Source organism: Triticum dicoccoides, chromosome 2B (genome assembly GCF_002162155.2).
Source record: "Triticum dicoccoides isolate Atlit2015 ecotype Zavitan chromosome 2B, WEW_v2.0, whole genome shotgun sequence".
Taxonomy (NCBI): domain Eukaryota; kingdom Viridiplantae; phylum Streptophyta; class Magnoliopsida; order Poales; family Poaceae; genus Triticum; species Triticum dicoccoides.
The window spans coordinates 473,681,917-473,691,605 of NC_041383.1; positions in this window are offsets into that span (position 1 = coordinate 473,681,917).

The window sequence follows — 9,689 nt, forward strand, 5'->3', positions numbered from 1 at the left end:
GATCTTATCCCCCCGCGGCGCCGGTGAGGGGGTCCGGTGGCGACCGTGCCCTGTAGCGGCGCGGAACCGAGGAACAGGGAGAGGGTGCGGTGCGGGGAGTTGGCCGGTTGGGTGGCTGGCTGCTGGCCAGCTGGGCCTTTCGGCCCAGGGGGGAAGGGGGGTTTTCTTTATTTTTCCCCCTATTTGTTTTTCCCTTTAGTATTTTCTTTATTATTTCTTTTCTGTTTAAATTCATTTAAAAGTATTTAGGCATTTTATAAAAATGTGTTTACTTCACCATAATTACCGATGCAATATTTGGCAACCCCCGAACATTTTTGTTTTGATTTTTGAAAACTTTGGGTGTTTGTCGCTAATTCATTTTTGAATTTGCAAGGGTTTTGAAATACCACTTGATTAGCAACAATAACGTAGATGACATGGCATCATTAGGAGAGTTCTACTGTAGCATAATTATCCGGGCGTTACAGGACCGGAGCCGTGCAGCACCTCACCTCGGCGAGGTTGCTGCTAGTTGCGTGCGCCCCCGCCAGAGTTGAGAGAGAGACATGAATTATTTTAAGGGTGGGTCCTACATGTAGGTGAGACAGGCAGTGAGAGGAGAGATAGAGCCTTTTCTTTTTTTTTGTTTGAGTGGGTCCCACACGTAAGTGACACATCAAGGGAGGGGTACAAATGTCCAGAAAACGCCCCATTGACGGTCAAAGGCCTTTGAACGGACGATAATGGAGCGGAAGGGCATTTCTATAAGTGCACATAACGGCGGAGGGGCATTTTTGAGTAGGCTTTTGAATTAGGGGTATATCTGATTAGGTGGTTCGAGTTAGGGACATAGATGTAAAAGACCCCAATAAATTTGGGTTGAATACTCTACCCTCGAAAATTGTTGCGATCCCCTATACTTGTGGGTTATCAAGACTATTTTCTTATGTTGCACGACTTGAGCTTGGCACTAGGATGTGTTGTGATCCCCCTCGCGAAGCCATGACATGCTTGATCACCGTCGAAACCACATCTTTTTCTATGTGCACTTCTCCTCCAATGGTCCTCGGCCAATGATTGTCAATCGATTCGATGAAGCTTCTTTTGGAGCTGTCTGACAGTGCACGTCAAAGATCCAAACTCCCTGTAACCCCATGATTCAAGTGTAGACTGAAGCTTCCCCAATGTTGTGGTAATTCTTTGTAGCCCTGGCTATGTTCTATGCCTCGCCAGGTGTCAGACAGCGGGCAATCATAACTCGTATGAGTTTACTAGACGTTTCGATCTAGCCTCGCCTTCACATTTGCCTCTCCTGCTTGATGGTTGTCCCAAGTATATGTCGTGCCAGACCAACCCAAGTCCTGGAAGGAAATCTCATCTATGACGTCCCGAAAATATCTCATATGACTCTCTGGTGGAGCAACCCTACTGAAATGCTCACTCCAGTATAACATCTAGTTAAAACCTCCCATGCAAAGTCCGCCAACTATGATGTCGATCTTCAGCACACAATGATCCGTAAAACCAGTCAATCTCCACTCCGAAGAGTTTTGATTTTTATTACGAACCAAATATATATATGACATTGAGTGGAATTCTCTAGTTCAACATATACATCCCTAGACCAAAAAGGACCATTGCCACCACTTAGGACGACACGGTCTACAACAAAACATCCTCCAAAGCCTAGATTACTCTGCAAATCCAACTCTTTTCCCTCTGATTTTCATTTCCATTACAAAGAGAAGAGTGGGTCCTTCCAGCTTCACAATATTGCAAAGACCGCAAACTGTCTCGGAGTTCCCAGGCCCCTGGCAGCTCCAGTTGAGGGAACTCATTGGGATGGGTAGGACCAAGCCACGGTCTCTGCCGAATTTTCAGGGGTGGATTTTTTCTTCTTTGGGTCACAAACAAATTCATCGCCTTCTTCATCATTATTCATTGTAGTTGCATCATCCTTGTTCAACCCTATCGCGCCATCGGCAGCCCCCGGTCCACCATTTGTGAGCAGCAAGGTAGGTTTTCCCACTGGCCGGTAGACTTGATTTGGAGCATCTTTTCGCTTTGGTTGTTGTTTATCATTTATGGGTGAGACCACTTCCTCACCAGCGTCTTGATTAATGCTTGATTTTTTTATCGCGCGTTTCTTGCTAGCACCAGAAATTTGTTCCCTAGAGAAATCCTCGCTCGACACCTCCTTCCTAAAGTCATCCAACACGTGAAGTTTAGGTCCAAATAGGAGATCGCCGTTCTCATCCCGAGAACCCGGTATGGACAGTAAAGTTTCGTGTGACCCAATATGCCACATGAGAAGCAAAAGTATGGCACTTGCTCATACTGAATATCATACATGCCCACTTTCTTCCTCCTTGCAAAACCAATAAGTATCCACCTCCTCAAAGGTTTCTCAACATCTATGTTAATCCTGCTCGCAAGAACCCCACCCCTATTATGATCAAACTTCATTGACTGGGATTTCTTGTCCATCTGTTGAGCTATAAGATCCCACCAAACTTCATCCCTCAAATTATAGGGTAAATTCACCACCCTATCCTAGATTTGGAGCTAGTCGAACTTCGGTTCATCAGGCTGCATGCAATCAACAAATTTAGCTAGCACTATGGCATTCTTACTGACATGCCACAGTGATCTAACCCATACACAATATGTGTCTCTCTGATTCTCAAACTCAGCCACAAACATCTTGATTCCCACTGACCGGGATTGCAATCCTCGCAGGTTACCCCATGCTGGCTGAGGGGCGTTGGTAATGGTCTGATATGGAATTGGTTTCGATGTAGGATTTTACCAGCAAGAAACCACTTCGCCGGTCCTCTGTCGATGCGATCGTCGATCACCAATGGAGTAGCCTCTTCTTCTAAGATGTCAAGCTTTCCCAAGGCCTCCTCCAACCTTGCTTGGCTGCGCGGGTCGCTTGGGTGTTATTTCCCGTCCCAGCATAGCCGACGGTGTTGGATGTGGCCATCGCCCGCCGCCTCCGATGCAGTCTCTCCCACCCCGACGAGCAATCCTGGGGCGAATTCAAGTTCCATGGTCAAAACCCTAGTTTCCTCGGCTCCTCCAGAGGTTTTCAGGGTTAAGGGGAAAAACATTGGAGAATATGCTTCACTTTTCCAACCTAGAATTATGCATCGCATAATTAAGTAACATACCCAACACACTATTTCTAACTAACCATCTCCTACCACGTTCACCCACTTGTTTCGGTAGCACGGAGTGACCAATGCGCGACTGTCACGTGTATTACTTTGGGACCTGGGCGGGTACGACCTCGTGTGGACGAAGTGGCTCTCATGCAAATTTCGTCAAGGTGTGGGATCTGCATGTGTGCGTACTCAGGTGCCCCTAGCGATTTGTGCCGCGATTTAAGTGTGTTAATTTTTTACTGGTGATGTATATTTTAGTTGTAAGTCTCACCTCATTTTTACTTTTTACCTTTATAACTAATCGCCATGATCATATTTTTGCTTTTGTTAACAAAACCATCCTTCTTTGCAAATATCAACACGATTGTACAAGTTGTTAAGGTACAAACTGGAATGTAAAACTTAAATATAAATCACTCGAGAAGTGAAACATCAAGATTAAATGAACTGTTGGAGGCATGCGCCCGTTTATGTTGTCTTCATGTGCATGTGCTCCGTTTCCATATCTTTGGTTGTTCGTCTCGTGGTGACACTTCCATGTGTATGGTCGTTTGCATGCGCTCTTTGTGGGTCCTTCTGCGTTGTTTTCTTGTGTTGGCACCACATTGTCTGTTGCTATCGTGACGTACTCGTGTTATGGCGTGTGCGCATCATTGGGGGCGGCCGATCAGTGCCGCTTTAATCGTCTTTTTTGGAAGCGACCCCTCGCGATGGTTCCTGTCACTTTTTTCTTCCTCTCCTTCTAGCTCTATAAATAGGCCTATGTCCTGCTATTTTGTATTTGTGTTGTGATTTTTGGTTTCCTTTTTCTATACCATGGTTCATTCTTCATCTTGATAGAGCAGTTCTCATCGGATGGGTCGTCCTCCTGGTATGTGTATTGCTGCTCTTGTGAGTGGTGGTGATCGTGGTGATTTGCGTAGTCGTTCTGCGTTCATTATTGACACTGGTATTTCTCCTTGGTTGTCGGATGTTCAGTTATTGCGGTGTGGTCATCATGTGACTAAGAGTCTGATGCAGGTGCGGCGGCATGTGACTTGACCTTCGCCGGCGTGTGTGTTTGAAAATTATACGATGTTGGTAGCCTACGATGGTAACCGGTTTTCACTATCCAGGAGCAAGATCGATTGATCTACAAGCGTGGTTGTGAAACTGACTTATGTGTTATTATGGTACGGACGACACTACAAAAAAAATACACTTCCGTGATGATACGTGTTTGTCACAGTAGGTCGCGTTTTCTGTCATGCATGTACATCCATGACAAATTTATGACAGAGTCAAGATAGTCGTATCTGTGCTGTTGTAGAAGTGTTCCATGACATTACCAAAATTATCATCACGGAAGTGTCCACTTCCATGATGATAAATCGTGCGTCACAGAAGTGCTTCGTCAAGGGTGACCGGCACGTGTCATCCACCGTAACGGAACGTCGTTAAGCTATCGGGTCGGATTTTGGATCCGTTAACCCGTTAACAGCCACGACCAATGCCGATTTTCCATGTGTAAAATTCTCATTGGCTAACGGATCCACGGGTCAGCTCCGTGTTGGCACAGGTGTCACTCATCCAACGGTTGAGATGGGCCTATGATATGTTGACACGTGGACCGGCCCAAAAGTGGCCCACAAAGTTTAAATGGGCCGGCCCAACCAAAGGCCCATAAGATTTAGTAGGCCATAATGGGCCGGCCCAGCTAAAGGCCCACAAAATTTAGCGGACCATAATGGGCCGGCCCAGCTAAAGGCCCACACGAATTTGCAGACCATAATGGGCCGGCCCAGCTAAAGGCCCACAAGATTTTGCGGACCACAATGGGCCGGCCCAGCTAAAGGCCCACAAGATTCTGCAGACCATAATGGGCCAGCCCAGCTAAAGGCCCAACATTCTCTGTCAAATCGGCCCGTCAACGGCCTGTCCTAAACTTGTCATCAACGCGGCCCATGGTCACTTCTGGCCCGTTAACTGTCCGCTAAGTAATTGAGCCAAATTACGGCCTCGTGTATTTCCGGCCTGTTAAAGGTCTGGCTTCATTTCGGCCCATTTACAGGCCATCAAAACTTTCGGCCCATAAATGACCGTGAAGGATTTGGGTCATATTCGGCCATGTCTGACATTCGGCCTGTTAGAGGCCCACTATAGATTTGGGCCACTTTCGGCCTGTTGTCATTTCCGGCATGTTAACGCCGGACGTAAAACCATGGGCCATATGTGGCCCAATGTCATATCGGGCCCATTAACAGCCCATATAAAAATGACGATAATCTAGCCCGACCGAAGTTCGGGCCCGTTAAAGGCCCATGTATTAGGTCGGTGCATTTACGGCCCGTCCGAATTTCGGCCTGTCAAAGATCCACATCGTAAATGGGCCACCATTTCGGCCTGCTAAGTCAAGTGGGTTATTTGGCACAATCAGGGCCCAATCTCACTTTCGGTCTATTAAAGGCCCATGTTTTTATGGGCTCGAGATATTTACACCTGTAGACGGCCTAATTTTACTGAGGGCCCAACTTATGTTTAGGCCCGTTAAAGGCCCACTATGGGCACAGGCCTACCAGAAAAATATGAAAGCTTATGCTGATTTAGGCCCAGATATTTTTAGTGGGCTACATGCCAATTTCGGCCCGTAATTGTTTTTAGCCCAATTGGAATGGGCCCGACGAATGTTGGCATGTTGGGCTGCTACGAAGCTTTCGGCCGAATACATTACTAAGATAAACCTACACTATACAAAAATAGCGTCGTAATTACTGCAGCCCGTGGCAGCATCATAAATGTTGTATCACAACAAAATAAATTCCAACCATACAACAAAAGGCCTGTTGGCATAAAGTTTATAGTCCTTCCAAATAAAAGCACCATTAGATGTATAGAAGCATAGATCATTTGACCTGAGTGCTAATGTTTCAGGCTGTAGAATCTGATGGAGCAGCACGATCTCCACCTTTTTCCACCATTGCTCTTGAACAACGAAGCGAATGTCTGATAGTCTGGTTTCAAAACCATTCATATCTTGATGACATTTCTCAACCACTATTCTTGTTTCCGAAACAATGTCCATTAGGGATTGGACTTGTGTCTGGAGCATAGATATATCACTTTGTCTAGCAGGAAGATTTTGTTCAGAAGGCAATTTGGACGAGGTTACCTTGACAACCAACCCAGAATTACGCAGGAAGGTGCTTTTTGCACTGTTAGTGGAGAGATACTGACACACTGCAGCAAGAGGTGACATTGTGCCTGTGGTAGCCTCATCACCTTCAGGTGGTTGTGGCTGTTCAATCATTTGTTCCATAGCTTCTTGAAAGTTTGAACTTGTAGATTAGTGTACCAGATAATTTATTAATGAGACAAAAACAAACAAAGTAGGTTAAACGTTTATACATAACCTATTTTGGTGAATTACTGTAATACATTAGCATGTATTGTAGTGCCAACTACATAATAAAATCACTTTCGGAACATATGTCCATGTAGCATGCCTACTGTATTGTCTATTTCCTCACATTCATTGACATCTAAGGATAAAGAGACATGGTTTAAAGTAGGATGAACATAGTATGACATCATTCATATCATGGGCAAACATATATAAAACAAACAGGCAATTTTATCATTGTGTGCGCACGTGAACATAACAACTAGATTACAGATCAAGACTAAAAGAATATCTTTCATCTCTTTTAAACCACGTAAGGTGAAATGATACATTAAGACAACTGTGTATAAAAGTGAACAGAGTAACTAACATTGGCTGCAAACCAAGCAGTTAAATGAACACATCGCAGTACCAATCAGTTCAAGGCAGGAGGAGTAAGGACTTACAACAACAGCTTGAACTGGTGTGCTCATGCCCTTCATCTTGCTGGTGTGGCAATCCTTGAAGATTTGCACTGCATTCGGTTCAGGTTCTTTTTGGTCCGCACGGGCTTTCCTCTGTATTTGGAACAAGACAACATAGATACGATAATATGGCACACAAAAAAGAAGGAAGTAGCAGCTATTTACAAGAGCCTCGCGGTGTGCAATATAGCTACGAGATCCTGTTGTCTGTTGGAATTTCACTTTAGAACGGTTGGTTTTGTTCTTCAAACAGTTAGCCTAGAACAAGATACACTTGTAAGGCACATACATAAATACAAGTTCAATATGTGGTCTGATCAAATACATATAGCCTACCTGATACTTTGGATCAGACCAGTGTTTAACGAGGGCTGTCCAGTCTTCATCTGTAATATATTCCACTGGAGATGTTTGGGCGATTTCATTGTTAGCCTTGCCTTCAAAGTGAGATTTTCTAAGGTGGTACCGATATTGTCGCAGAGCAGACTGAAAAACATGAGTGCATGCTTGTTTAGTTGCATCATCTTTCAGATCCAACTTGAACCTCATCTGTTGAAAAAAGAATGTGAGTCTTATTAGGAGGAAGCTAGAAAGTATGGGACAGAGCAAGACAATATTACTAATTGCGATGAATAACATTACTTACGGATAAATGGTCAAGGAAGGTGTTAAACTGGGTATTGTCTTTCTCATTCTTGTACTGGATCCACATTGGGAGGATACGTGCATGACACCTAACGGCAACGGCTGCCTATGATACTAACTTGGCTGACTCTGTAGCATCACGTGGCCTTTTTAAACCTGCCTCAAAATGGATCTCCATTCTTCCTCCTTTAGATTTTGTTAATCTGTCAAGCATTATCCCTGATGTGTGTTTCCGCTTGCACCGTGGTGCTAGTTCAACAACGAATATGGAAAGTGTTAGTGTACATCAAACTGTGAGAGTACATATAAAGGAGCATGCAACTGCAACTTGACTCGATCAGGTACCGTCTTGGTGTTGATGCTCATGAGGTTCATCTAATCTTGCCAAGTCCTGTTGTGTCAGCAGTGCTTCAGAAGTAGTGTTAGGTGTGAAGGCATCTTGGGAACTGGCCAGTTCCGGAGCAAACGAACGAGTAACTGGTTGAGATGCTGGTACAGTTGAAGCGGATGCTGCAGCTGGTGGAGCACGTGATACTGTGTTTGTAGATTTAGCCGGTGGACTTGGACCTTCTACTACACTATAAGTACCAGCAGAATCTCGACGGTAGACCCTTTTCCGTTTCACCAGACGAGTAACAACACTCCCTACTATATTATTTTCCTTGCTCTTTTTTGACTTTGCCATGTCAAGCTGTACCCACAACACAAAAGAATAAAATCACTCTTCAGAACTCATTGATGCATGATACAGACAAGCAATACTTTGATATAAGACAACCGTATGAGGATGGAATATGTAAGAAAAAGAGGACGGCATGGCATATTCACAGCTACGATGTGCAAACTAAGCAGAAGGATTTTCAAGAAAATAGAAGTAATGCAAGCTAGACACCATATGAAAGATGCAACCAATATTACTCTGCCAAGTGGCAATTCGAAAAATTAGAAGCAGTACAACATAGAAATCAATGCAAGATGCAACCACTATCAAACTGCCATGTTAAAAGCGTCCAACCATGAGTGACTGATGCGGGATACACAACAGCATTACTTTGATGTAAGAACATGGTATGAGATAGATGCAGTGTATTCTAGACACAGAAAGCCATGTCATATTCACATGTATAACGTATAAACTCAGCAGGTGCAATTTAATCAAAATAGAAGAAATACAGGCTAGACAACATATACAACATATGCACCCGCGATGGTGGAGTACGGGAGATGAACTCATCATGTAGACTTGGGACTTCAACTTCATTAACAGTAGCAGTGGCAAATCTAGAGAGTCTCTGTTTGCGTTGGTGCGGAGGACCACCAACATCCCCTAACTTACTCTTTTCCTTCCTATTTTCTGATATTGCCTTATGAAGTCAAAACCACAAGAAGATGAATAAAATTAGCTCTGCATAACTGGTTGATGCATGATACAGACGAACACTACTTTGATGTAAGGCAAAAGCAGGATAGGAGGATGGAATATATACAAAAAAGACAGCGTTTCGTATTCACACGTATGATAGGAGGATGGAATATGTATGAAAAAACAGTAAGCGGAAGGCATTTCAACAAAATTAGAAGAAATGAAAGCTAGGCACCATATGAACACGCAACCAATATCACTCTATCAGGTAAAAAGTGTCTCGTCGTAAGTGCCATTTCAAGAAATTAGAAGCAGTACAAGCTAGAAGACAATGCAAGATGCAACCTACATCACAGTCCCAAGTTAAATGTGTCTTATGGGTAAGTGATCGTTGCAGGTATAAGTTGTAAGCTACGCAGATGCAATTCAACATAATCAGAAGCAATACAAACTAGACATCATACGGAAAACACAACCTCATATAACAGTTCCAAGTAAGAGCAAGCACCTGTGATGGTGGAGTAGGGGAGATGTGCTCATCATGTACACATATGTTCTAGAAACAGGAACACGTGTCATATTCATAGGCATTATGTGTAAAGTAAGCAGATGCAATTCAAGTTAGAAGCAATACAAGCTAGACATCATACGCAACATGCAACCACATATAATAGTGCCAAGTTAGAGCA